The following is a 27,817-nucleotide window of genomic DNA, read 5'->3' as shown; positions in this document are numbered from 1 at the left end:
CAAATTGTACAAGCGCATTGGATGTTTTCACAAACATTAAAATTAATTTTTAAGTAGTTTCCCGCATAATAAACTTGAGAGTAAGTGCTTGATTGTTATAAATATTTCGTTTGGGCACCGAGGCAAGCAAAGTTGTGGAAGTGCGAACTACCTAAATGAGTGTGCAACAACACATTGACAAGAAAAACAAGATGATCAGTTGATGGATGTAAGCTACTTGAGCAGAGTCACGCGGCTTCGTGTTTTATCACACCCCACTTCTCTTATTAATAAAGCCGCTTCGAGTTTGCCGCGTCATAATGTCCCGAAAACACAAGTCGAAAGAATAAACGACACCAAAGCTTCAATTATGTGTATGGGAAAATGAGCGCGAGCTTGTATTGACTGCTTGTAGCCAACGCACATGTTTACATATGCGTGTTCTTGTATGCAGAGGCGATGTTCTTGTCCTACGTGGTCGATGCCTGCTTTGGCCAGGCGCGAGGCCTTTGCCCAAGCCGAGACGTGTTCGTGAACGATCACAGGATCAGCTATGCCTCGGCTATTACAAGTTGCAAACAGGAAGCCAGCCGACAAGCTTGCGAGGTCTTGTCACTAGCAGCTGTTCTCGGTCGCTACCACAGTAATGGATGGATGAAGGATGGCAAAATTGGCCGTCGAAAGTGTGGCTCTCGCCGTTCTCTATATCGTTAATACATATATTCACGGTGGCAAGTTGGTAGCTACTAGAAATTCTGCTTTAGCACAGCTCTATATAGTATTAGGACCTAAGGGAGCGATCTATCACTGAAATTCATTCGGCGTCATTATCTTTGCCCACTTTTTCACTAATTTCACCTCGGTTTAAGAGCTTACTATGCCTGTGTGGCTGCGTGAGGGGGTATGAATACGGCAAAGTGGGCTCATCCTTAGATGCCAGATATAATGTGAGGGAAGGAGACTCACTATACCCTGCTTCTGCTACTGGCGACAATAATGGCAACTGCCAGACTTTTGTGTATACCCGAAAGGATTCTTGTCCTTCTTGTAGCGAAAGAAAACAGCACTGTCATGGATTCGCAAGTGTATGGGATTTTAAAACTGTATGTAAGGACACTGGATTGCTAGCGTATTGGTCACATTAACGCGACAAAGCATTTGAGAGAAAAGTCTTATTAATAAATCTAAGAAGGCCTTTTAGAGCGCGTGAACAGATCTCGTATGCAAGAAGATTCATAGCTCTTGCTTCCCCACATATAATATGCATATGCGTGCAGTACTACAATATATGTTCCCTGGTGCAGTAAAAAATGGGAAAACAGCAACGCTAACACCACTTTCTGCGTTCCAACCAACCATGTAATCGCCATTTTTCTATAAAGAATAACCCCCAGCCTGAAATGTCCATATCTGAAAGTCGGTACAGAAACGGATAAACAATTGTGCAGAGTTTTATTCATGTGCCGATATTCTCAAGCGATGTCGATAATTATATTTGCAGTGACTCTGAGTGGCGCAAGGTGCTAGCCGGGTAACCTGCTAAATTTGATAGGTCAAGAAAGAGTACGGAACGAATAAGAAATAAGTCAGCATGAATTCGTACTGTCCAGACACCTTCCCCCTATTTGTCAACTCATGCAATCCGACAGGTCGCGCGCTATCAGCTGCTGCAAAGGGCGTTTCACTGTACCATGCAACGCGTGAAATCCGAGCGGTGGCTTAAGGCGATTCCCAGCGGGCATTACCCCGTGAAAAATGTGCTTGAGGCCAAGTGGTGTCGCAAAGAATGCGCAATAGGAGTTGTGTGCGTGTGTGTGTGCTTGCCTGCGTGTGCGTGCGCATTTGTTCGTGTATATGTGCACACATTCCAGGTCAGCGGAGAAGGTTTATCAGGTTATGAAACACGCATCTCACATTCCGGATGCAGTCGTGTGTTCTTTTCTGCCTGAGTGATGGTCCGTGCCGACTGAGGCACGCTGAATGTGTGGCAACGTCTAGATGTGACGCCTTCCCTCGGGGTGTTTTGCTTACGCAAATTCTCGGGTGCAGTGCATAGCCTACGAGGGCAGCGGAACTCTTTTCTTTGCTCACGCCTGACACACAACCAGTGGCCTATCTGTAAGACCGGTCACCAAGTTGAGCCGCCGGCTACTTCGATTCGTGGATGTTAAACTAACTTGAACCTGTTATCGTCAGAAACGCAGTCACTTCTTTTCGCAGCTGCGTCACTTAAGAAATTGAACGCTGGAAAATGGATAACCTAGGTTATGTACGTGACGCTAATCTTCGCTCGTGTCAATGGCAGCGATGCTCTTGTTACAGACGGATCCAAAATATTGAGCAGCTCAATATGTGCAAGCAACGGCTTTCATTTCTAGCATGCATTTTTGTGTAGCAGCGCCTCTCTGGGAGGCAACTTAGTTATCATTTTTGCATCTTCAATGTCGTCAGTAGCGTCGGTAGGGCTTCAATTTCCCTAACAAGCTGAGTGCGCTGCTCAAAGCAATGTAAAGTTATCGCTCTTCCTGACTCACAAAGGTGGAAGAGTTAAATCACCGCGCAGGCATGCCAACCTTCGAAGCGATCATGAAGAATCGAGAAAAAGGGGCAGAGGAACGCCGTACGCTCGCCAGCCAAAATCAATTTCTAATTTAGGGCAACGGCTACAATAAATGCTGTGAGCTGAGAAGCCTGCCACCTCATGTCGCACTCTGAGAAGATGAGGTTGCGGCAAACACGAAGCCCTTGCCAGGTATAAGACGAACCTACGAACGCATGTGCACGAATGCCAAATCCTCGCACAGGTGACCTCGAACTCAGAAGATCAAGAACTCCGATTTTATGTTCATCTTTCGTGGTTCCCTAGCAACTCATTAGCAGCGGTCCTGGCACGCTTCGCCTACACACAAACGCACTGCTCGCCATGAAGTATTCAAAATTTGAACCAGCAGCGACAGAACTGAAACTTCACGCTGTTTGGGAGGACACTCATCTGGCTCCGTTAATCATCAACAACGGCCTGTAGAAACCAGAGGTATAATAATTTATTCGGACAACGCCCTTGCACTGCGTGACCCAAAAGACCCCCAAGGCGCAACACCGTCGCCCACAGCGTCAAGATTGCATGCGGGTGCATTTGAAGACAAAGAGGTCATAAGACTATCATCGAACGGGAGCTAAAGCATGCTTAAGACTCCGGCAAGGAGCCGCCTAACGAACTGGCAAGCGAGGCATGACTCACGACTCAGTCAAAGCTCCAAATTCAGGGGCTCGCACACGGATGTTCTACAGCAAGACCTTGAACAGGAAATACTTTTGCCTCTGGCTGGGGTCGCGAACGACCCACTACCCCGAGGAACACAGTTCCCTTTAACCAACGCAAGCGCAGGGTACATCTTGATCGACATTATGGTCTCATGGCAGTCGCACGAGAACGCAATGACCTACGCAAGTGAAATTGTATGCATGTGCAAGGAAGGTAACTCGAACTGTTCGCCACCTCATGTGGGTATACGAAAGACTCAAGACATTCAGGGAAATGTGCCGGCCTGAGGAGCTAGATGACGTCGTTTGAGGACTGAGTCGCACCACGGGCATAACTTTAAAGAGATATTTGACTCACTGTGGCGTCTCGCGTTTGACTCAATGTGGAGCCTCGCGAGCCACATTCAGCATTTCCTCCTTACCCACTTTCTTAAACATGTCTACAGCCTCGATTTAAATATACTGTTCTCTCTCTCTCCTCTCTCTCCCTCTCTCTCTCTCTTTCTTTCTTTCTATCTTCCTCTATCTCCCACTCAGCAATTGCAAGCAGTATACGTGTCTCTTGTCCTATATCTCACGTATATTTCATCTTTTCGTTCTCGTCCGTCTCGCCTTCTTCGGGCAGCAAACCAATAAAGAAAGCGCTGGTGATGTCATTAACGTAAATACCTGAAAGCAACCAAGATTAGTCTTGAAACTGGCAGTTTTCCTTTTTCTTTCTTTTTACAGCATAAACAAGAAACAAAAATTCTGCAGCACGAAATCATAGAAGAAAGAAATGACTTTCTAAAGGATTTAAGGCAATGTGAGCGTAGTAATAAAGACAAACGGGAAAAACAACCATGCAGCGACGAAACAAAATCGGCTTAGAAATAAACCCAGACCATAAACATGTATTCTCCTCACGAAGTTTTTAGGCTCGGGTGAAAAAACAACGGACCAATAAGACAACCTGAAGATGTCACTCGTTATCGTATTTTTTCGTACCGACGCCAAATGACAGAGCGTCTGATAGGCCGGGTAAAAGAATCCTGTTGAAGCACTGATAGAATGCATTGCTCGATCTTAGCAGATAATGCAGTATTTTCATCCTTTCTTTCTTTATAGCATCGCAAGCTTCCCGAACACTTATTGAATGGTACAGAAACAGAGCGATTTGGGTTGTTAGTACTGGGACGAAAGCTAAAAGAGGTAGGTTCCGGGCAGAGCCACTATGCGAAAATTTAATTTGCAGTGAATGTTTGCTGGGTTGTATAATTGTTTTGACACAGCGTTACCTTCCCGTGGAAAAACCTGGACGACTACACAGACGAGACAAGACAGAGCACTATCAACTCGTGAGTAGCTAGTCAACGCTGTGTCTTGGCTTTTTGGCTGTCCTGTTTTTGCTCTGTTTTGGCTTGGAGGCAGCACTGAGCGATGTAAGCCGCTAATGGCCGTGTTTTAACGTAGCATCACGTTGGGCTTCATGTGTTGATGCAGTTAAGCTACTAACACTTGTAACTTGTTCACAGACTGAAACTACCGGCGCATTAAGCAGCACACAAATCGTCCATTATGCAGACAGAGAAAGAGGGAAAATTGCACGATTATTCTGCCTCGGGCGCAAATATAGGTTAACGACAGCAAGCGCTTGCAAGCAGTCCCTCTAACACATCTGCCTAATTAGCCGACTTCTTATTTAGCTTTACCTGCCGAAAATTGTTTGAAATAGTTTTCATACCGGTCTTTACAGCAGACATGTCAAATTATCAACATGCTCTTCAAAAAGATTTTAGCGGTCTGGCTAGCGAGCAGAACTCATTTTGGGACATCATCTTTCTCGCTGGAGTGACTACAGCCACACGCAGCGTGTTCCCCAGCTAACTTTAGCCAGAGTTTGAAAATAGGCGAATGCCACGTAGCTAGGCGGAGCCAAGGTAGTATTGTTCGCCGTCGCTTGGAGATAACCAGATTATTATTTTTTACATTCCGCCTAATTAGATAATTGGTATTAATTATTTAGTCAACTTCTCAGCTATTACAATTACAATATTACAATTATTACAAGAGTTTCAATGAGAAAATTGTGGAGTGGCATGAAAAACTTCCGATACAGCTTCTTGTCACGCAATACATGCTACATAAAAATCCAAAGACGTGGGTACGTGCCCTACGGCCACATATGTTTTCACACACACATATATATATATATATATATATATATATATATATATATATATATATATATATATATATATATATATATATATATATATATATATATATGTGTGTGTGTGAAAACATATGTGGCCGTATATATATATATATACGGCCACATATGTTTACATATATATATATATATATATATATATATATATATATATATATATATATATGCATATGAACATTCCTATTGAATAAAACGCAGCATATCTTGTAAACGTTGGCCCAATTGGCTGCTCGGAAATTGCGCACCATGGCTTGACAGTGTCTGCTGTGAAAAATTTCTGCTAAAGTTTACTACGTAACAACTGAAACAAAGTCTTGGGTAGTTTATTTCCATAGCAATTGTAACGCTCGTCACAAATAATAGAAGTGTCACGCGCGCTATTGTGATAAGCTTGCAGGTAAACCCACATTTGAGTCTTCTTTGAACCACGCGACACTTCCGCGAGAATCCTTGCCGCGTTCGAGGTGCGTAAAGAGATAAATCGGCTATAAATGCAATAACATTCAAGTCCACAAATATTGTAGTTTGCAATGAAAAAGTGGAGAGCTCTTATTTTGTGCACTTTTGCAACATTTATTGGCTGAAGCCGTTCAACTATGCTTTGCGAAATAGTCCAAGCTGTAGAGTGAAGGGCACCGGAATAGGTATTGGCTAAAAGATCCCGCCTGACCTGGACTTCTTTTAAATATACTGTCAGGCTGGGCACCTTTTTCGAATCTCCCTTTGCGGGTAATATATGACCACGTACTTTTCTAGCCTGCCCACGATACTGCCATATTATGCATCACATTTCTTGCATGATGCAAAGGGCAACAAAAAAGTCCACGCCTCGCTTTTTATACTACCACCTCATCGTGGGCCTCACTCTTGTTGATATCAGTGACTCTTTCTTTCTTTCTTTCTTTCTTTCTTTCTTTCTTTCTTTCTTTCTTTCTTTCTTTCTTTCTTTCTTTCTTTCTTTCTTTCTTTCTTTCTTTCTTTCTTTAACAATTCACGTTGGGGGACTTCAATTCACTCAGTGTGAAACGATCAGCTCTGCGTTCGGTACCGTGTTTCCCAGCTGACTCGAGTCAAGCTGCTTAAATAAAAAAAAATTATAGTACACACACTGTGCAAGATATTATTATGATACCTATGCTGCTAGGTTTTCATAAGCTGAACAACCGAACATCGTCGGTCTTATAATGATATATTGCACTGTATCTTTTAAATCATCTTTTTTTTTCTCTATACAGCTTCGTTAAAGTTAAGTGGGACACCCCATATAATACGCCAAATGCGCTTGAATGAAACGTGGGTGCTGGACTGGAGAAATAAAATAGCGTGCGGGCAGCTTTCCTTTTATAGTTACCGTAATCACCAGCTGCCAACCCTCTGACACTTGTCTTCAACACGGATCAGAAAAAATATGGTGTCATATCATTTCCAATATTGAAGGACGACTTCCTGATATTGAGCAAACGTTCGGGTGAACTACGTTTTTGTTTGTGCGTTATGATTATTATTAAGACCACCATTTTCTGTTCATTGAAACCATCTGAACCTTATAGAAACTTTGCAAAAGTTATCGCGGAACATTGAGATTTTCTCGCTAAGTGCCCACTGTTAAATTAACTAACACTGTAGTGGTCAACTTACACACTGTATTGGGAGACACGATTTGTGTTACCTCTATATTGTGCACAGCGTGATCTTATCGCACACTTAAAACAAAACACAGATGCCAAGCAAAGAGACAGGGGAAAATCGCTATAAGCAATATATGTGTTTTTTCGCCGTAAACTTTGAGGAATGTGACGCCATCAAGGCCAATCGTGAGCGCTTATCAATTATGATTTCTTTTTCTGAGACTGCCAGTCCTCGTAGGTAAACATTAAAGTTGGTTTATTTTAAACTTAAGATCGCTTATATTGTTTTTTTGTGACAATAACTTCTTTGCGCTTAAAAATGTCTTGTCTGTATCATAATAATGAGTTTAACTGCCTTTTTTCTGCGATAGCATTATACAGCGGGTTGTTGTGCCTGAATATGCTGATGTTTAGGCTAATTGATACCATTTCTTTAGCATTTTACACGTCCGATGGATATGCCTGTGCACCGATACATGTCTTGGGGAGAACATCCTGAGCAGAACATATGACAGTTGAAGTTGTTAACTGCAGACCTGAACCACGTCTTGAGGATCTGGCCAGAAAACATCACAATGGTGTCAATTTTAAGAGTGCACGCTGTTCGTATATCAACATAATCTAAAAGCGAATAGAGTTTACCGAACTAAAGATCAAGCATTATAACTTCGAACTTCGCTGTATCGAGGGGCAGAAATTAGGTAAACGTAGCGTCCGCCATAGTTTAGAGATATGTGACACGTCTTGAATTTACGTTAACTCTAAGGAGTAAAGAAGCCATTTAAGGAATCGAGAGAGAGAAAAGTTTGGATGCGATCTGAAGTTCCTGCATTGTTCCTAATGGTTCTGTTGGCCACGCACTCAGTGTTTATAACTTTCGAAGCTTCAACGAGCACTAAGCTTCATGGCGCTAAATATTTTTTTTCGTTTTTTCCGTTCTTTCAATTCAAGTAACAATTGTTTACTGTTGTTTTGATCAGAAAGGCACAAGTAACTCTCCATGGAAGGCAACTTTTTCACATAAGAGGCGGCTCTTCAGTCCTCGGATTCGAAATGCCTACCATATTTCTTCCGTTGTTATCCAACGGACGTTTCCAACAGGTCAGCGAAACTAACAAAATAACAAAAAGCAGCGGCAATGATGTGGGCACGCAGCAATAAGGGAACACAAAAGAGAACTAAGACAGTGGCCGGAAGGAGGTCGATCTTTACTTCTGCCTCGACTAAGACATTGGCGAAAGAGCGGCGTATTTCACTTGGCAGGCACCAACGGTCATCCATCACACTTTCATCGGGACAATTCGTTTTTATTTTCTGCAGTTAAAGATGATAAAAGTGTGTAACATAAATAAAAAAGAGGCAAAAGGCGCTAGTGGATTAACTTCGCTTTCTTACCTTGTCCTCAATATGGTCGATTTATATTTGTAGATTTACATGTAAGGCACCATTAGGAAAGCCTACAAAAAACGAAAATAATAATAAAGAAGCTACACTTCCACCCAAAGTGCGAAGCAGTGAGAGCGACAGGTTGCACAGCTAATAATATCGGACAATTGGAAAATTTTCATTGTTTTCTTTTACTTGGTTCTATTTCTCGTCTGTGCAATGCTTCGTCCAACTCTTCCTTTCTAACTTCACTTAAGCGGGAGTATTCGTATGATTTAGAGAGAGAGATGTAGCAATAAATGAGAAGCGAAAGGCGGAGAGGTTAATCGGAAGAGTGGTATCCAGTTTACTACCCTGGAGAAGAAATATTTACAAGAAAACACAAATAGGGAAAGAAAAAAAGAAAAAGAAACACACAAAGGAACATGGGAGTGTCGCAGTCGTTAAACTAGGTCACTTGACATGATGAACTTCAGTAGCGCCTTCGTTGCCTTCTGGTGTGAAGACCGTATCAGCCGGCACTACAAGATCGTCTGCTCAGAAAGTTGCCGGTCATCACGGCGTGTCAATGCCTCGCATGCCGAATTCGTGTAGTTTGGAAGTCCTGATTGCTTTCCGACAAATCATGACTGATGTCTTCATCCACCTCACAGACTGAAAAATGGAGCTGATTGCGCGAACTTCGGAACATAGTCAGCGTTATCTACATAGTTGTGGTCTCTATCCTGTCAATACTGCGCTAAATGAACCTTGCATAACTAACATTAACAACACCACCTTTTATTCTTCTGTTCCTCCTGCCATCCATATTAAAAGCAGGTACACTCCCCCTGGCTTTGGTTGGTCTCTTCGCTGGATACACAGACTCGCACTGCTGACGACTGCTGTTTCCATCGCACCATCCTCCGTCATGCAGCTGATGGCATTGAGTACATCCCCATCACTTCGATTTTACAGAATCTGTTTCTTCCAGATTATCCTCCCAAAAGAGTACCATGTAGGCCACGTGACCTCGCCAACTGGCATGGGGAAAACCGAGTTGTCAGCCTAATGGGCGACGCCAGTAATGACCCAGGGCCTGCAGCTTCTCATCCAGAAGGAGTAGAACGAAAAAAAAATATAGTAGGATGACCACTGGTGGATAGCGGAGCATCTATAGCTGTTATAAATGGGGCGCTTGTGAATTGGAAAGTAACTAGACTCTGTAGTCATCGCAGATCGCTTTCAAGATAGACGGCGTACTTCCGCTCCTCCTTCCTCCATTGCGCACGCAAGATCAAGCTATCATCTTCGCACTTGGACTTTATATGGAACGTCACGACGACGCTGACGGTGGAGGCGCACCGGGTGTGCTCATATAATTTCTATCACAATAACAAACTGGCTTATCAGCTGACACCACTTTCTGGATGCCTCGATCATCCTCCCCAGGCAGAAGCCTGCCCCATAAAAACGAAGGCACATGACTTTTCAACCGAATCGACCAGTTTCAAAGTTGTGTTCTGGGTTGTTCGATCCGAAGTTGTGCTCTGGGTTGTTGGTTACAGAAACCACCACTGTAAGTAGAGAGCTCTCACCTACCGACCAGTGTCAGCAAGTGCTTCGGGACTTGCTTTTGAGCTGCATTTATGCACAGTGCTCAAACACTGGTCAGACGATGTGGCATGCACGGTGGCCTAACTGTTCAGCATTACTGGCATTTAGGGAGATGCATTTTACAATGTGTCTTTTAAGAAAAGAAGGCAACGTTGAACTCCTCAAGAGACTGAAGTGTAAAGGAACAGCATCTGACGCAAGAGCACGACCATCCGCAAACGAGCAGACAATACCAGGAGCGAAAGCAGAAAAGCAATCCCGAACGATGCATAGAAAATGAAAGAACTTTTCGTGCCTCCTCGTTGCAGCGACAAAAAGTCGACACTCGAAAGGGCAGCGACAACCCTGGTGTGGAAATCGGGTCCATGTGTCATGGTGAGCCCCGAGGAGGCCTGCGACAGGGCTCGCCTATGCAGATAGACTTTCTAGCGCCAACGTCGATACCGTGACCTGCCATTCGCTCATTGCCTCAGTCGAAGGGTTTTGGGGGACCTCTACAGACGCCGCGTTGGCATTCGTCGACAGTAACACAAAACATCAAACAGTGGCAGACGCGCAGATCGATGTATTTTTCCACTGGGTGCTTCAATATACAAATAATGTTTTTGCCCACTCGTCGACGCGAGCACATTCTGGCAGGCAAAGGTAGCCACAAAAGAGAAAAAAAATTGTTCTGATGTTTATTAAATGCGGCAAGGCCTTTAAACAAATGGTAACCATAAGGCCTACCAACACGGTTCAATAATTACCGCTAGGAAGAATGTGAACCATAAATAAATGAAAACATGGATATGGCTTCCCTGGGGGAACACGACGAAGATGGCTGGAATATTGCCACTGGCGAAAAGAAATTGTACAAACAAAAAGAGTCATAGCGAAATATTTCGCGCTGGATAACTCGGCATGGCGTAGTTTGACTCATCTCAAGCGTGTGACATATCCGTGGTCTCTGCCTGCCGCATTCAAAGGGGTGATAGAGGGCGACGTACTTATGCACTGAGAACCTGGAGCGCGTGAAGATCCTCTCACACGAAAAACAAAGTGATTGCTAGCAACTAACTTGGTGGAAATTTCTTATCTAACACTGGATTCAATTTTCGAAGGTTACCATTTCAAACGATACGAAGAATGTAGTGAGTGTAGAGCACTCTGAAAGCGTTTACTATTGCGTTTCTGATAACAGAGCTGTGGATAAAAAAAATTAAATATTCTTAGTTGCAAAGTGAAGGAGTCTTAAATAAATCCTGTGTAAATATCAGCTGTGTTAGTATGCTGGGACACTGGATATCCAGAAATACCAGATGGTCGAGAGCTGTGCGAGTGTATAAGTTTTTCGCTCCCCTTCCGCATACGTTCTTCATTCATTTACGTTGTTCTTCTCTTACCAGTGAGAGAAATTAATTGATTGATTGATTGATTGATTGATTGATTGATTGATTGATTGATTGATTGATTGATTGATTGATTGATTGATTTACTGATTGATTGATTGATTGATTGATTGATTGATTGATTGATTGATTGATTGATTGATTGATTGATTGATTGATTGATTGATTGATTGATTGATTGATTGATTGATTGATTGATTGATTGATTGATTGAAGGAAAGCCTCCTTACCGCACTGCAACTTTCTAGCTCTAAACTGACATCATAACGTTAGTCAGAACTGTAGGATAGGATAGCAAGAGACGGTACGGTAAGATGAAAGAGATAGGAAGGGAGTGCTCGGAGCTGATAGCTCTGTCGGCATAACCTGCAGAGGAGCGATTTGTAACGCACGTTTCTTTTTGCATTTGATGACATGATCAAAACCCAACAAACGAGATGGAATTTTTCATTCGCAGTGTCGTCGTCCTACGAAATAATAGTGCTGAAAAATTACGACAATCAACCTGAAGTTTCGGCAGCAAAACTTCTTCATATATATAGCTATGACCAATATTCTGAAATGTTTGAAGGCCGCGCTGACTGTTCGAAGCTCTTACATAATTGCGAGCAAAAATAAAGCTCGATTCCATTGCCGCTGAAAATTATAGCTGCATACTAGCGTGGCTTCATCAATGTACAAGTATATTGCACATTCGTTATATTTCAGAAACTATAAAAGTGCCTGGAAAGTAATGCGGACGGCTGACTGAATCCGGCGGCTGCTGCACGCAGATTTCTCACCAAAAATTCAACACACTAGTGGCGTTACACAATCTTTGCAACGTTTTTCAGTCAAATGATTTGCCTTCCTTAATGGCGTTTTTCGAAGAAAAATAAGAAGCGCGCTTGCGTGTTTCGCAACCTATTCTGAATCTGGTTGCGAAATTCTGAACCAGAGATCGATGAATAAAAAGTTTTTAAGTTCAATTTTTCTTTTCCGTGTAAAATGCAATAGGAAAGAAACAAACGAGAAGTTACAGCAATTGTTTTTGAACCCTGTAGGTGCTTGCATATTCCACTTTAGTGGTTCGCGTTGAGGAAGCTGCTGTTCTTTTAGCTTTGTGAATGGCAATAGTATGGCTTAATAAAAAGACATTAAAATGTGTTTATTCAAAAAAAGGCTCTCAAAACTTCATATTATCAAGCACGGAAATTTCGCTGCATTTCGCGTGCTTCAAACGCATATTTCTTGCTATTGGCAGCACCATTACCCCCTAGCTCCTTCTTAGCTTTACCACCAACGGTAAAGAGAAGAATCACCACTACAGCGTCTTCGTAATTTTCTTGCGCTACTTCTTGCACCCAGGAGAACTAAGCCACTGTTTATGTAACATTGCTGAATCTTTGCCCGACCATTAAACTATAGGACCGCCTACTAAACCTACATTACTGGCACTTTTAATTGTCCTTATTACGTAGAAAGAGGCAGACAATCGAAAAGAGTACCCCGTTCTTCGTCAGGCTTTATTATCTTGCCCATCACGTTGACGCCTCCCACGCGCTTAACGATGCACTACATCAGACAGTAGAAGTCAGGCATTACCACCAACCTCATGTATGAGCATGAGCAGCGTCTTCTATCAATGCAGTCCATTTCGAGGAAGGCCTGTTACCGCAACATAAGATACGCTGTTCTCCTACTGTATACGAAGCTCTTGTGCTGCGGGGCTTTTTGTTCTTTCCGGTATGTCTTGTAAAGCCACTGACTTTGATAGTTGAAGCTAAATTAATGATTTTCCTGCGTTAACAATTTATTTTCATCGACAGCACAATGTTTAAATTATCGCTACTGCGCATATTAGAGCAATTCATACGGTGCCACAAAGGTTAACGATAATAACACGTCAACTTAGTCTCTTTGAGATTAAACAAATTGAACGGCTTCATATATCTCAGAACATCATTACAACTCACAGAGTTATCGTATACATGCATACGGGAAAGATAGCTCATTTTCTTTTTCTTTTGTGTTATCCTGCGCAAACAAGTTTCACGACACTTGCCATGCCCTGAACGGCAGCATGCTTGCAAGCGTGGCTTGCTTCTGTCTTTCCATAAAGACAATCATTACCCAGTGATTTCTTTTATGCGTTCCGTAACAGAAAGACATCGAAAGGAGGCACTACAGGAGGCACCTTCTCATTTATCTTAACAGAGCTCTTTACCGACGTTTGTGATGCGCCTAGAGCAACAGCGTTCGCTTAGTAGTCTTCAGAAAATGAAATCAGGCCATTATCGTGTCTCTCAAGTAAGCCACGGAAGGTGTTGTCATGTTCATCTCATGCGCTATTGTGGGTTTCCGTACCAAGAATTCTTTACGCAGTTTTTCGTATGTTTCTACTAGATTTTCTTTTCACAGGTTATGAAGCTTTCAGAAGTCTTAAATTTACATCATTCAGTGTTATCGCCTCCTCTCAGCGATCACACTGCATTCTCGCAAATTCATTGCCAGTTTCAAAAACCTTTGCAGCACTGTACTGAGAGAGCTGTCAGTTAATAACTGCAGTGCCTAACGCCTAGACAGTCCGGTATACGTATCAATGCGCGGGCTCTAGTTCTGAAAACCGTTCTTGCGTACATGATGATCTTACATATCAAAGCAGCAGCTGTTCGCCTTAACTCGAGCACCGATTTTCTAACTGCTCATTTATCGGACATTGCCTGCACCTCTATTTGAGCAACCTTAAGAAACGCCTACATTATCTGTATAGCTGAAAGTGCATGAAGGAGTCACGTACGGCGTGATTCCAAAGAGTTCACGTATAGTGTGTGTGTTTTCCTTTTTTTAACCTAGGTCTGATGCCGCTAATGCAGATATAATTTATGTCTTGCTGATGCAAGACTGTCAAGAATACAGTTCACTTGAAAGCCCCGTTCAAATCCCTTTAAACAACCTTGATTGGTAACGCTTCGGCATGACCAGTCGTTATCTTGCCTATAGGTGATTTTCTTGTCAATCACGGGAATATATCAGCCGCGAGATTAAGCACCACACAGTGCGTTTTTAGTTCTGCGCCGTATTTCTTACGAGTGTGAGAACCGATATTGTTGGGCTTGTTGCCGAGATGGCCTGCTGCGTGCTCTTGCGTTTATCTACAACACAACATATTCAAACACACGCGCACATTTATCAACGTCGTGCAAATAAAAAGACTTGCTCAACACGATGCCCAGCAAGGACGGATATAATTTATTACGGCCTGCAGAGGCCCAGATAATTTTTTTTCGGCTACTACGCCTTGCTTGACGTGCACACAGCGAGAAAGAACGGCTGAGTGATGGGAGAGGGAGCATCGTGCTGCGTGGGCGGTGCGGTGAGTGGAAAGAGTGCGGGCTTGACATGACACGAGTGGTGCTTGATAAATAGGCGCCGAAAAGGTGCGAGCGTTAACGAGGTTCCAAGAGACGGCTAATTGCAGGCTCGGCTAGCGGCACTGAAGCCGACGAGACTTCAAGTGAAGGAGGGCAAGCTGGAGGCCGGGTTGTGAATCTCCTCCAAGCACTTTGACGACGACATGAGATGGGCTCTTGCGAGACGTGTTATTTTGCTGTTTATTACTTGTGGCTAGCGTTACGCTGAGTGCTTTCCCTGTAATTATTGTTGTCCTTGCTATTGTTGCATAAAAGATATTCTCCTAGTGTCAAAACTACTAAGAGCGTTTTTTTTTTTCTGGCTTTGTTTTAGCATAAGTAAGAGTTGAGCTCGGTGTTCTGTTTTTTCGCTGTTGCCAGGCTCCAGGAAAGGGAGGTGTCGTCTAAACTTTTTAACTCCACCTGACTGATGATATCCTAGTCAAACGTCCATAAAATGCTACGGCTGCTTACTCTCAAACTATTACAACGCAAAGCATCGTTATTGATTTATCTGTTCCTTTCCCTGCAATTCTACGGACCCATTTACTGAAGTTGTGATAAAAGTGCGACAACCAAATTTGCAATTATAGATCGTACAGCGGCAGACAGCTGCAGTGAAGGGGAAGCTACTACGAGAAAACTTGCAGGCTCAGTTCAAAGGGTTAATGTAAAACAACATGACAAATTCAACTATGCGACGAAATTTACGGCTCGTTAGCTAATACATTATCTTTATTTCTGGCGTTTTAGTTCACAATACAAATATATTCTTCAGAATCCTATATGTCATAATTTATAACACGACACTGCTAAAGCTGAATGATTTAGCAGTGTCGTATGATTTAGTATTGTATGATATTGTGATTTATGACTGTATGATTTAGCAACTTGACCCACTGTGGGGCATCGGGCTGTGCCCGGCGTACAGGACGTGTGTGTGCCACACTTTCACTTAAATTTTCACACTCACGCTAAGTGCGTTAACGTCGGCGTGGCCCACGCAGTTGCCATCTTGTCTTCCAAATATTGTTAAGGCTGAGAAACAGGAAGAGTCGTACAGAATTTCTTGAAGTTCAACGACGTTATATGTGGCGTTATATGTGGCGTTATCGCAGGCAACTTCTTTTTTAAAGATGGCAGAACGACCGCCCCAGAAATGCATTGGCCCAGGTTTAATCCCCGGAGTAGTACTCATATTTATTCGACTGTGAAGCTTTCTTTCAGGTGAATTACTTTTTTTTGCGCTTCTTCTGAATACATATACACTGTCCTGTTTAGGAAACACCTTGCGCAAAAGTGTAAGCTTTAAGCTTAACAACGCTCCTCACGTTATACAAATTCTTCCTGGCAAACATTTGTTCTCTCTCTTCCTTGCAGCAATATACATCTAGCTCAACGCAAGCTACTCTTCTGTGTCTGGAAAACGTTTATGTTCCAGTTGAAACGACCTATATATACAGGTGCTTGTAAAATTGTAACACATTATTTTTCTTATAAGCGTCATAAGCTTCATTAAAGAGCATTATCACTCCCTCGCTCTCTCTCCCTTTATAGATCATGTTGTCTCTGTTCTTGTCGAACCGGCGCTTTACCTAACGTAAAGAACTAAAGAAATGTTTGAAAGACTATAAAAGAAGTTCAAGAAACACGAAACTTTGGCAAGTTTCGGGCACCCGTTGTTGCCTTTTAAAACTTATTCATGCGCAAGCACCCTAACCTTATAACTGTGTCGCATTCTCATAGTCACCAGAGATGACTTCTGTACAATATTTTCGGGCATTTGTTCTATGTGGAAGAGGAAATTGTGTAGATAGCTGCGACATGAAAAACCTGGATAAATCGACTGTCCTTGACTACTGCCCAACGCTATTTGCAGATCACTAGGACACCGTCCACGAATGTGTGAAAGAAATAAAAGTGGACTGACGTGACTTTGGCGTCGATATCTGACAGTCGGACGCACTGTGCTCGTATTGGATTCACATCAGGAAAGGAAGGTAGCTGGATTCTTGGCTGTCCACTTATCGTATCCTTCAACGTATGTTGTTTGTAAACAAAGGCCAGCACCCACTGTTAGTGTGGCTGTGTACGAAAATTCTGCGTTCGTTATACGAACTATGATACCACTGACACCTCGTGTGACAGCGGGAACACATTTGAAAGATACTGTAATAACAACAGTGCAATGCGTTTTTAGTACTTGTATCTGTGCCTAGCACTGAATTGTATGTAGTTAAAAGCCACGTCAGTTTGTCTTTACTTATGGACTCGTGGGTAGGTAGAATATGACACGAGGAGTTGACAAATATCTGTCATTAAATTTTCACGAAGATGTAATACAGTTAGCTTTTGACTTCTCGGTGTAACTTGACAGTGCTCTAAAGCAGGATAAGTTCGTGAAACAGTCGACGCTCCAAGGTGCTCAACGTCCTAAAGTAGTACGCGGGCGATAAGATAGGCCAAGGCCAGAGATAATTAGTCGTATGATTTATTTCGCCTTTCTTAATGTGAACTTTCCCACTTTTAGTGCAACCTCAAAGAGCCACACTAGAATGCCGAAAGATCATGGGGCATTTTGATACAAACTACACAGTTATGTTGCATCTGGGGATATGTATTTCACCCAATTTGTCGAATATTTTATAACATTTAGTTAGGCAATGAAGGGGGCTAGTTGGTGAACGTTCAAGGTTATATTGCGCCCAGTTTTACACAGATGATATTAAGGAAGGACGGGACGTGGATGGACGTACTGCAAGTCCGTCCACGTCCTGTCCTTCCTTAATAATTGCGCTACGTCCGTCCACGTCCTGTCCTTCCTTAATATCGTCTGTGTAAAACCGAGCGCAATATAACCATGAATTTTATAGCAATTTATGGTGATATGACTAATGCAGTAAAAACACAAACCTCCTCGTGACGTAACAGGCAGCCCTTCCAGAGACTTACAGAGCGTTATTACTAATAAAGAAAAGTAACTTGCTGTCATTTGTTTCAGTGACATTCCTCTCTTGAGACTTTTGTACAACGCATTATAGGCATATTCCACCTGTTTTGGGGATTCCAGTTTAGGTTGAGGTACCAGTAACCATCATTTCGTCAGAATTGAATAAATCGAGGGAGAACGTTCACGATGCGTTGACACAAACAACGAAGCGGAGTTTATCCGGTGAGCCAACAGTGACTGTCCTCCTCTTTGTACTTTTTAAAGAAAACTGCCAATTATAGACCAATCATACCAATTTAAGTGCTGAAATGTCACCATGTCTGCTTCTTTCCTCCGAAACTACATGTGTTCACAAACGCTTGCCACAAATGTAAACAACTACCTCCGGAATCAAAGTCACCAACTGTATTGCCGAACGATACTCGCTAATATATTCTAATCGTCTTCGATGAAGATACGCTAACAAGCAAGGCTACTCCCTGCATACTGTACAAATCGTTTTCATTTGTCAGTAACTATTGCCCTAATATGGTGACTCTGCTCGGCCACTTGAAGTCAGTAAAGCAAGATAAAGAAAACAAAAACAAATGCACGGACTCAACTCACGTTTTTTAATCAATGTGAAGCGAAGCTTCTGTGAAGCGGTTAACGAAACGCTACGACTTTGCCCATTTCATTCATGCGTGTGCTCTCGTGCGCCTGTGCTACGCACTGTGACATCTCGTATAGTGCCGTGTGATTTTTCGTTTCTTCTTATTTATGCACGCTTGTTTCCATGTTTGCGAGTTAACCACTTTCTCACATCTGGCTGCTGCTCACGTGGCCGCTTCGCGCGACTTTTAATTGCTGCGGGGGCCTTTTGTCTATGGCGTAACCAGTGCGAAGCAGTTGCCGCGGGACATCGTCGCCGATCTCTCTTTCAACTTCTGGAGAAGCTCTACGCCGAGCTACTGTCGTTTCTGTCAGAGGAGTTGTTCTTCCTAGGGGAAGAGGAGTTCCTTCGACAGTGGTCATGCCGTTGCCTGTCGGTAGCTGATGGACGCGTAGGGCTTAATTTTCGACCAGTCTGGTTCTTGTAGCAAGGCTATCAAAAGTATTTATTGAATGTGCATAGAACGCAGGTTCCCGTGATTTCTGTGTGTGTATTCTCTCGTATACATGATCATTTTTGTGTATACGCATCTCATAGCATCACGAAAAAATTATGTAAAGCGTCTCTGTCCCGTCATCATTGTACATAACCATTGCGTGCACTGTATATATTGAACAACATCTTATATATTGGGACAATTAGCTTATTCAACTGTGCGTTTCCGTGGGTCTATGTGGGTATATGTTAGTGAGTGAGGAGTCAGATGTTTTTTTTGAAAACGTGCCGTGTATGCAATGCTTCCTACTTTGTATATATTATCGTCCTGGAGGAATTGTGCCGTCATTGCGATTCAGTGCTCGTATTCTCTCTTGCTGAAATAAACTTTCTCTAAACACACGGTAACTGTGCATTTCCGGGAGTCTTTGTGATTATATGTTAGTGAGTGAGAACTTGGACTCGTCCTTGAAAACTTGCCGCGTATACAATGCTTCGTACTTTGTACATGTTATCGTTCTAGAGGAATTGTGCCGTCATTACGATTCAGCGTTGGTATCGTCTTCTGTTGAAATAAACTTTTTCTAAACACGGGCAAGAAAGTCCAGGATGGTTCGCAAAGAAAGCTCGCTTCAAAAGAGGCAGGCTCAGCAGCAACGAGTCAATGACTAAGATAAACCGTACCGCTGCAGTGTATCCCTTCATCTGACCTAGCTGCTCTAGTCATACAACCGAGCGAATATTCTCATGAGCAATTGTAAGAGAACTTCTTAATGCGCTAGTTGGTGAAACACGGCCATTTGAAAGAGGAGCGAAATTTAGCACACATACACAGGTGAAGTATAGACAGATCAAGGCACTTGTCATAATGTATGTGTGTTAACTTGCGTTCCTCTTCTAATAGCAATAACATAAGCAATTTGCTCAAGCCTTGGCTTCACTTGAACGCCACTGTGCAGAGTTTACCGTATATACTCGTGTAAGGGCTGCACCTTTTTCTTTCTAGAATATTGCCTGGGCGCGGCTCTTACACGAATCAGGCCGACGAAGGCCCGCTAAAGGTTCGTACTGTTTCCGCAACTGTAGCAGATGAATGAGAAGCTCAAATGACATAACGCTGCAGTAATCTACATCAGACGCCTGCCTATCGTCCCTGACCAGCGCTGAAACAAACGTGGCTCCCTTATCTAGAGGCAAAATGCCACTGATCTGACAGGAAACGCTGACAATGCAGCTGAGACGACACGCCACACAAAGAAATAATGGCGTGGTAGCGCCGGCTTGAGCGGCGTCGGCGGAAAAGCAGCTAGCGTCATCTAGAGGCAATGGAACTAACTTCGCTTTCCGATGGGACGTTTTGAATATTTTTCATAAATTTCGCCCTCCAAAGTGGGGGTGCGCCCCTTACACGAAGGTGGTCCCTGTAAGCAGTCGAATTCGTCTTAAGTGGGGATTACGGTTATTATGCAGGGACACGGCGAATTACGTAGTTCTCCAGCAACTCCAGAGCTGCATGAGTCAACAGCAACTACTCCATAAATAGTAAAAATAGAAAAAACGGTAGTGCATTGATCCTTTGGATATGGTTAGTGACGTTAATGTGATTAGCAATCTCTCTTATGATAAGGCATGTATAATTGATGATATTGTATTTTATATTTTATGGAAATTATTACAGTATTTCTTAATGAACATTATGGCCTTGTATTATAATCAACTGGAGCCGGGCTCCTGTCCGGTGCTTCCTTCTGGACGTACTGAGCCATCTAGTCACTCTCGTCGATAATAAGGCGCTATCGCTTTAATGTATTGAAGGCTGCATACCCCTAGTGCCACCATGGTACATCCATTCTGAGGGACTGACCAAGAATGGGCATATACCAATGTCGCACATGTAGTGCCGAAGTTGTTTGTTCGGGCATATAACCAAATGCTATATGTCCCTGAAACTCGTACTGCCTATGAAAAACAAATATTTCAGGTGATCGCCACACTTAATAAGTCGTTAACGAATATCACTTTTGGTGTTTCTTAGAACGTACTTAAAAATAAAACTAAGCTACATATATAATTGCTCCGGACTTCTGTTTTTCATTGCGCGTATACATTAATAGTATGTATATTGGGCATCTTTCCACATGTTAGCTGCCTTTATGTAACACTTGCAATGCACTTGCAATGTCTGTGTTTATATCCTGTTAACATTGCTAATTGGATTTATCCTCTATTATGTCAAACTGTACAGGGGAACCGAAGCCTTCATCGGGCCTTCCAGCCCTTAACCTTGGCTTCTCCGTGACCAAAGAAAATAAATCTTCATTTCGCCATACGCAATGACCCAAGTTGTCTACTTGCCTGTACAGCGACAGCAGCAAGTTGTCGATTCGGGCACAAACCCAGTGGTCCATGTCGTCTGTTCGCCCATACCTAGTGGCCCAATCTAGTAGACAAAGTGGGTCGCCTGGTATGGAAAAGAGTTTTGATACGGACAAATTTGCATACCGCAAATGGGTGAACTTCCCGAAAAAATGCTAATCGCATTAAAATACCGCCACAGAAAAAGCAACTCTTCTCTCACAAGCAAACAAACTGAGTATACTGCATACAGCTTAAGCTCTTCCTTCAGACGGAGCTCAACGCCACTCGATCACCCTGCACAGTAGAAGGAAAATAGTGTTCACCCTTCCCTGCTCATCGCAAACGGAGGCTGTTTACGCAATCTCATAAAGCGCGCAAGCAGGACACATTAGAGACCGGCTGTAAAACGATCCAATCCTGTAGCTCACGCACAGATTAGCTTGTCCTCCTTTGCGGGTTCTTTTTCCAGTTTATTTTTCTTTCTGACGGACGTAACGTGAGTAAAGAAGATGAAGGGATGAAAGGAGAAGGTTGGTAGAGCGGGGAGAGCAGAACAGGGATCGTATGGAAGCTCGTTGCATAGATGTATATGGTGTTACTTGCTTCTTCGCAGTCTTTTCCTTGTGCTCGCAGTGGGTGTCGCATTAACTCTAGGCAAAGCGGGGCGTATAGCGAAGGATGGTGGTGCTGGGAACGTATAGGCTGCATCACAAGGGTTCTGACTCTACTGCTGGGGTAGAGAGAGTGTGCAGAGCTCGAATACATGGTTGTCGTTTGTGCCAGATGAACGCTCTTGCCCTCTGCGTTTCTGACTCCTATGCTAGTTAACTTAGCATTGGTGTGCTTTATTCGCATTTCTCGGGATCTTTGAGTCACCCCTCGTTCATTCTGCACCATTCCAACTCGGCAATTTTATGCTTGGAATTTGGGGCTTGTATTGACCAAAGTGGGCTTATTTGAGGCAAAGCGTAAAGAGAAAGACAGCGAAAAAACTTCATATGAGGTGGGTCTCCGGTTAACGTAATATCTAACATCACGTGATTCGCTGCCTGTTGAATGTTTCTCGACGTCAGCAGTAAGGTTAGATGGAAGAGGCGACACTATAGGTACGAGAACGAGACACTCTGGGCAGAGTCTCGCGCATAGCAGTGGCTAAGTCTTAAACTGTGTAGTCTTTCTTGAACCCAAGGTGCTATTGACATTTATTTGCATAGACAGAACGTGAAAGGGTGATTAAGTGTACACTAAGTAAGGAACAAGCAGTAAAGCTGTCATCATGGAGGCCACTGGAGTGACGACCGCGAGCAGAAGTAGCAAGCGAGCATTTGTGAGAGAAACTACGTACTTGCAGCGCCCTGTAATGGTGACTACATTTTCTCAACAGCTGGGCGATCAACATGTTTGCCCATTTTTTGCAAGCGCAATCTCCGCATCAAATCAGTTCTTTGGATCGTGTTGCCACGGCATTAATTTGCCTTTGTTTCCTTTCTCGAAGTTTCTACGTTCTTATAATGTATAATGTAGCACATACATCTGCGTCTCTTGAATGTCGGGGTGGTTGTGACTCTTACATTCGGATTTTTTAGGTAATGCATGAAGTTGAAAAATACGCGGAAAGTCTGCAACGGATCTGTGAGATTATTCCGCAGCATTATGTGCATTTACCGTTCAATGTCATTCATTAATACGAACAAATATGCACACTTAAAGTACCTTGTAAAGGAAATAAGTGCAGTGATGGGTGTAGTGTTTTAAAAAAAAACGATGAGGCGGTGTTCAGTAAAGTAAGGCGGAGTGCTGGAGCACAGACGAGATACAATGGATCAAAACTGTAACTTTGTGGGATAAATACTCGTTCATATTGAATATTATATGTACCGTAAAACGTTGATGTCAGCTTACGTATATATATATTTTATGATGAAATATTCGCGGCAACATACCATTGATAAACAAGTATATCATTCCACATTCTTTTATCTTTCTTTCAACGCCCTGCACCAACGTGAAAGGGTACACCTAAACTGTTTTCAAACTGATATTCCCGGAAAAACGTAAGTCCTAACCTCACTCACACATGAAGCAAAACAAGGGAATGAAAAAGTACTGAGCACCAAAAGAATACGCATGGAGCTATAGTTTACCGACTTGTGTGAGGAACGATGAGTAATTACTCATGTTCCAGATCTGGGTGCAATTTTTTTTATTCCCTTAATCGAAAAAGCTGTTATTTGCTCTTTAATGGACACTTCACTTGTTTTGAGTACGCCTTCGCGGTCAGATGGTGGAGTGCACACGCGCCCTACGACTTCGACAAATAATGAAACAAGGCAGTTAAGTTCGAGGCAGGCGCATGCATGCAAATCTTCTATTTACGAGCGGGCGGGAAGCTAATTAACGTGCTGCCTCTTCGGGCACTCGTGGCGTTTGAATCTGGAAGAAAGTGAGGGTAATGCAAAAGTGAGGGTCACGGTATGCAGCAAATGGAGTGAGGCGGGAATGAAGGAAGCACAAAATTTCGTAACCATAGGAAATCACAAAACAATTCCTTCTTCAACAAGCTCTGAAATCGTACATACATCGTCTCTTCTTTTGCACCTGCTAGCTTTTCTTTTAGTATTTTTTTTTCGAGTGGAAGGTAACCGACCGGGTGTGACCATGGCAAACATTACTGCTTTTCCTTTTTCTGCTCGCTCTCTCTTTCTGCTGCAGCACTTTAGGAAAACGAAAAGCTTAGTAACGTCGACGACTGGGCTAGTTAGTTCCGCGTTTTCAAAAATGTGACAGCGTGACTTGGGATCAGGACATAAACCAAACAGCACACAAAGGCAAGCGCTAAACTGAAACCAAGTGGTTATGAAACCACTTAGTCAGCCTAAACTAAACCAAGTGCTTCTTTTCTTTCGTATGCGCTCGCTGGAACCACGACAGTAATTGTAGTCGGTGGCAGATATGAACGAAGAGGCATTGCATCTGCCACTTCAGACGACCTTGCCGTTCGTTAGAGAGCATCAGTCTCCAGCTGCTTTGATCAGAATTTGAAGACATGAACATTGTACTGGCGTACGCAAAGCGCTAATCTGGCAGCCTTCCCGACCATACATGCGTCTCGAGTTTGGGGACGAAGTTCATGATCAACCTTTCCTGGCGCGCCGAATCCAAATTAGGCAAACTTAATAAATAACAAATTCAGTACGCCGGAAGTGTTAGTAAGCTGGCACCGAAGGCAGCGGTCGACGGGAGCACCTAGAAGGTTTTCGAGATCCGCACTCAAAGTATATGCAGACAACTACTTATTCGGGCTTATTTGTGTCCATATCACTATTATTTTGCATTTACGGCAGCGCAAAAAAGAAATAGTGGAGCTTCAACAGCTCGTCTTGTTTCAAGCATTCCATGTCTTCGCTTCGTGTCTTCCATTCCATGCATTCCAAGCATTCCATGTCTTCGTGTTGACCGTCTTTCCTCGCTTGCTTCTTCCTCTGCTAGTGTCTCCCTGTTATCATCTTTTGGTGCAGCTAAATGTCCGTAAAGTCAGCGTAACGTCTGCGCCGGTTCTCATTTCACTTCTCCATATCAATCCTGCTGTAAAAGAGAGAGAGAGATAAGAGAGGGAGGAGAGAGAGAGAAATTACATTTATTCTTCTTTCTAACTTTTCTTCGCTAATAGGCATCATCGCTTCATGTATGCACGGTGGCACGTTCTCTGCAGTCGAGCAGGGAACCGCAACGCCTTAGCCCGGCATATTGCGTCGGCTCTTAGCTTGCGCATTCGCAATAATAATCTACACTGCTGCCTGCGAAGGCGGATGGCGCCGTTCTGCGGCGGGCAGTACACTGTGTGTCCTCGCAAATCCATCGCTATGTACTAACCATACTTCTGCGCTCGGACAGTCTGCATAGTGGCCCTGGATAGTCGCCCTACATGCACTGTTACCATGATTTACTGCACGTTTAGCTTCACAATGGATGGAGTCTTATTTTTTCGTATTCAAGCGTGTCGCAAGGAATGAAGTAACGTGGCTTCATTGTTGGATCTCACGCGCTTATGCAAAGCAACACGTTACTGTCATGTCGTAATAACTATGTCTGCCCGCCCGTCTGATGTTTGGAAGGCTTAATGTGCACAAAGTGAAGTTTCTTCTTCTGAATCGGCTCGCAAGGCAATTCTTATTCTTTTTTTTATTTATGAATTTATGAAGCAACCACCACGTTACAACGGCGTCATTTCCGAAAACCTATAGTGCCTATCGAAGACACTCCAAAAAAAATTGGCGCATGTGTTCGGCAAATAAATTTTTTTCGAGCCCTCATTTGTTTCAGTATGTGAAACATACACGCGTTGGTATATTTGTCGATATGAACATAGTTCTTGGTGAAATAAAGTCTCCCACAAAACTACAAAAAATCTTATGCCTATAAATAAACAACCAAAAGTGGAATGCAGTTGGCGTCGTCGTCCTCGTCGTCAGACAAGTGTGGTTATATCAAAATTTTAGCTGCTAAGGTTTAGGCCACTGCTTGGCTTCGTCTTGTGGTAAACCCGCCGCGGCGGCTTAGCTACTATGGCGTTGCACGGTTAAGCACGAGGTCGCGGGATCGAATCCCGGCCGCGCCGGTTGCATTACGATCAGGACGAAATGCAACAGCGCCCATGTCCCGTGCATTGGGGGCACCTTCAAGATGCCCTGGTGGTCAAAATTAATCCGGCGTCCCCCACAGTGGCGTGCCTCACAATCAAATCATGGTTTTGTCACGTAAGACTCCAGAATTCATTCATTCATTCGTGTAAAGAAATTGTAAAGAAAAACAGTAAAAAAATTTAGGCAATTGCCGAGGTATTTTATTGATTATAGCGTTGTGCTGTTGAGTTACAGGTCTGCGGGTAGATTCTCAGCCAAGGCAGCCGCATTCCGATGTGGGTGGAATGCATAAAGCCCTCGTGTGTTGCTCTTCCAGTTAATTTAAATAACTCGAACCAAATTAAACGGCCCCTCGCCAGGCCACATAGCAAATTCTGGTTATGCGTTTAAATAAGTGTTATTAGACTGCAATTACCTTTGTTTTAAGAACCTTGCTGCGAAGCCACTGCCAAGCGAAAGGGGGCTGCGGCTTTGTCAAGCTGTTTCTGACAGCTTTTTCTGCGCCTACGCTGTCTGTATTTGTACAAGGCAGAAATAAAGACTTTGAACTTTGAACTTTTACGGCATTTCCTACCTCAAGAATTTTTCAAATAAGTTCATTAATAGCAGAGATAGAAAATTTTGAAGTGCCGCAAATCACAATTTCAGGAGGCGAGCGTCACCGCCAACACAGACACTCTCTCCGCTTGGCCCGACTAGCCTCCGCAAGCGAAATTCCTTCCATGCGTTCTCCCATACCGGAGCCGGAGGATCGCGAGACGAATATGTCACGGGCACCGCCTTCATTTGTTTATTTTTTTTCTCTCTCTCGCGTTTTTGCTGAGTGGCGCACTTCCGGTGACGGTCTCGCGCGCGAGCTGTGGCGTTTGTCTTGTTCCGCGCAGCGAACGATTTTGTGCGCCCTGCGCGAGAACACCTGATTAACAGTATAAGTCAGTACCACAGTCACGAGCCCTGAGGCAGACAGTTAGCGCACATTGAAGAGCATGATCGCGGCGCAGGAACACGGTAGAAAATGGCATAGTTTCATTCTCTGAGTGCAAGCATGGGAATAACCAGACGAAAGGTAAGTACACCTCGCTGCTAGGGTACGAAGTAAAGCAATAACACGCAGACATTCTGTTTGCGTTTTATTATTTCTCTAATTGGAGAACTAATAATTGCGGTAATTGCAGATCGCAGGAAGGGGCCTTCGCCCTGCAGTGGACATAAAATAGACTGCTGCTGCTGATGATGATCATGATGACGATGATGATGAAAATTTACTTGGCCTATTGAAGCAGCAGATTAAACAAATAATTGATATTGCCTTGAATTGTTCTCGAAGTCAAGTGTCACTGTGAATGACGTCACAGCACTGCCATGTACGTAGGTGCACTTGTACGAACACGTCGAATCGCCTGCTGGGAGCGCAGCACCCGCGAGAAGAAGGGCGTACGGCGTTTGGCTTGAAATTTAATCTCTTTCTGGGCGCATAATGATGTAATACTCAGCAGACACGATCGTTAGCGCACATTGTATGTACTCTGCTTGTCAGCTCAAAATGGACACGCCTGGTGAGAGGCCCTGTAAGCAACCAATGATGGCCAAAATTAATTCGGAGCTCTCCACTAAGGCATCTATCATATTCCTTCTGCTGCTCTGAGACGCCATAAATGAATGAATGAATCAATCAATCAATCAATCATCAAAGATAATAAGTGATCGATAGATCATGTGGCCACTTCACATCTTTCGCAGCGGACATAACAAATGGAATTGAGAAAACATACATTTTTACTCCGCCTTCCGTACTATGCTCTTTTATAGCGTTCTTGTCGACAACACCGGTGGCACAGGGCCATAGATAACGTCTGAGACCTAAAGTTTGTAAAATGCACATTTCCAAAGCATGGCTTCTTAGGCGAACATCGACTACTGCGGAATTCGTA

General features: G+C 43.4%; 1 long non-coding RNA gene across 3 annotated transcripts in view; it reads right to left on the bottom strand.

Annotated features, from left to right (window-relative positions):
• Window positions 1–27,817, bottom strand: part of LOC135904602 (uncharacterized) — a 250,725-nt gene that overhangs the window by 206,250 nt on the left and 16,658 nt on the right. For all 3 annotated transcript variants that reach the window (XR_010565168.1, XR_011514301.1, XR_010565167.2), the window contains exon 2: window positions 21,241–21,346. This is a non-coding gene — a long non-coding RNA (uncharacterized lncRNA). The remainder of the gene's footprint in view (window positions 1–21,240; window positions 21,347–27,817) is intronic.

The sequence above is a fragment of the Dermacentor albipictus genome, chromosome 4, assembly GCF_038994185.2.
Source record: "Dermacentor albipictus isolate Rhodes 1998 colony chromosome 4, USDA_Dalb.pri_finalv2, whole genome shotgun sequence".
NCBI lineage: Eukaryota > Metazoa > Arthropoda > Arachnida > Ixodida > Ixodidae > Dermacentor > Dermacentor albipictus.
This window is presented reverse-complemented; position numbering and strand designations above follow the sequence as displayed.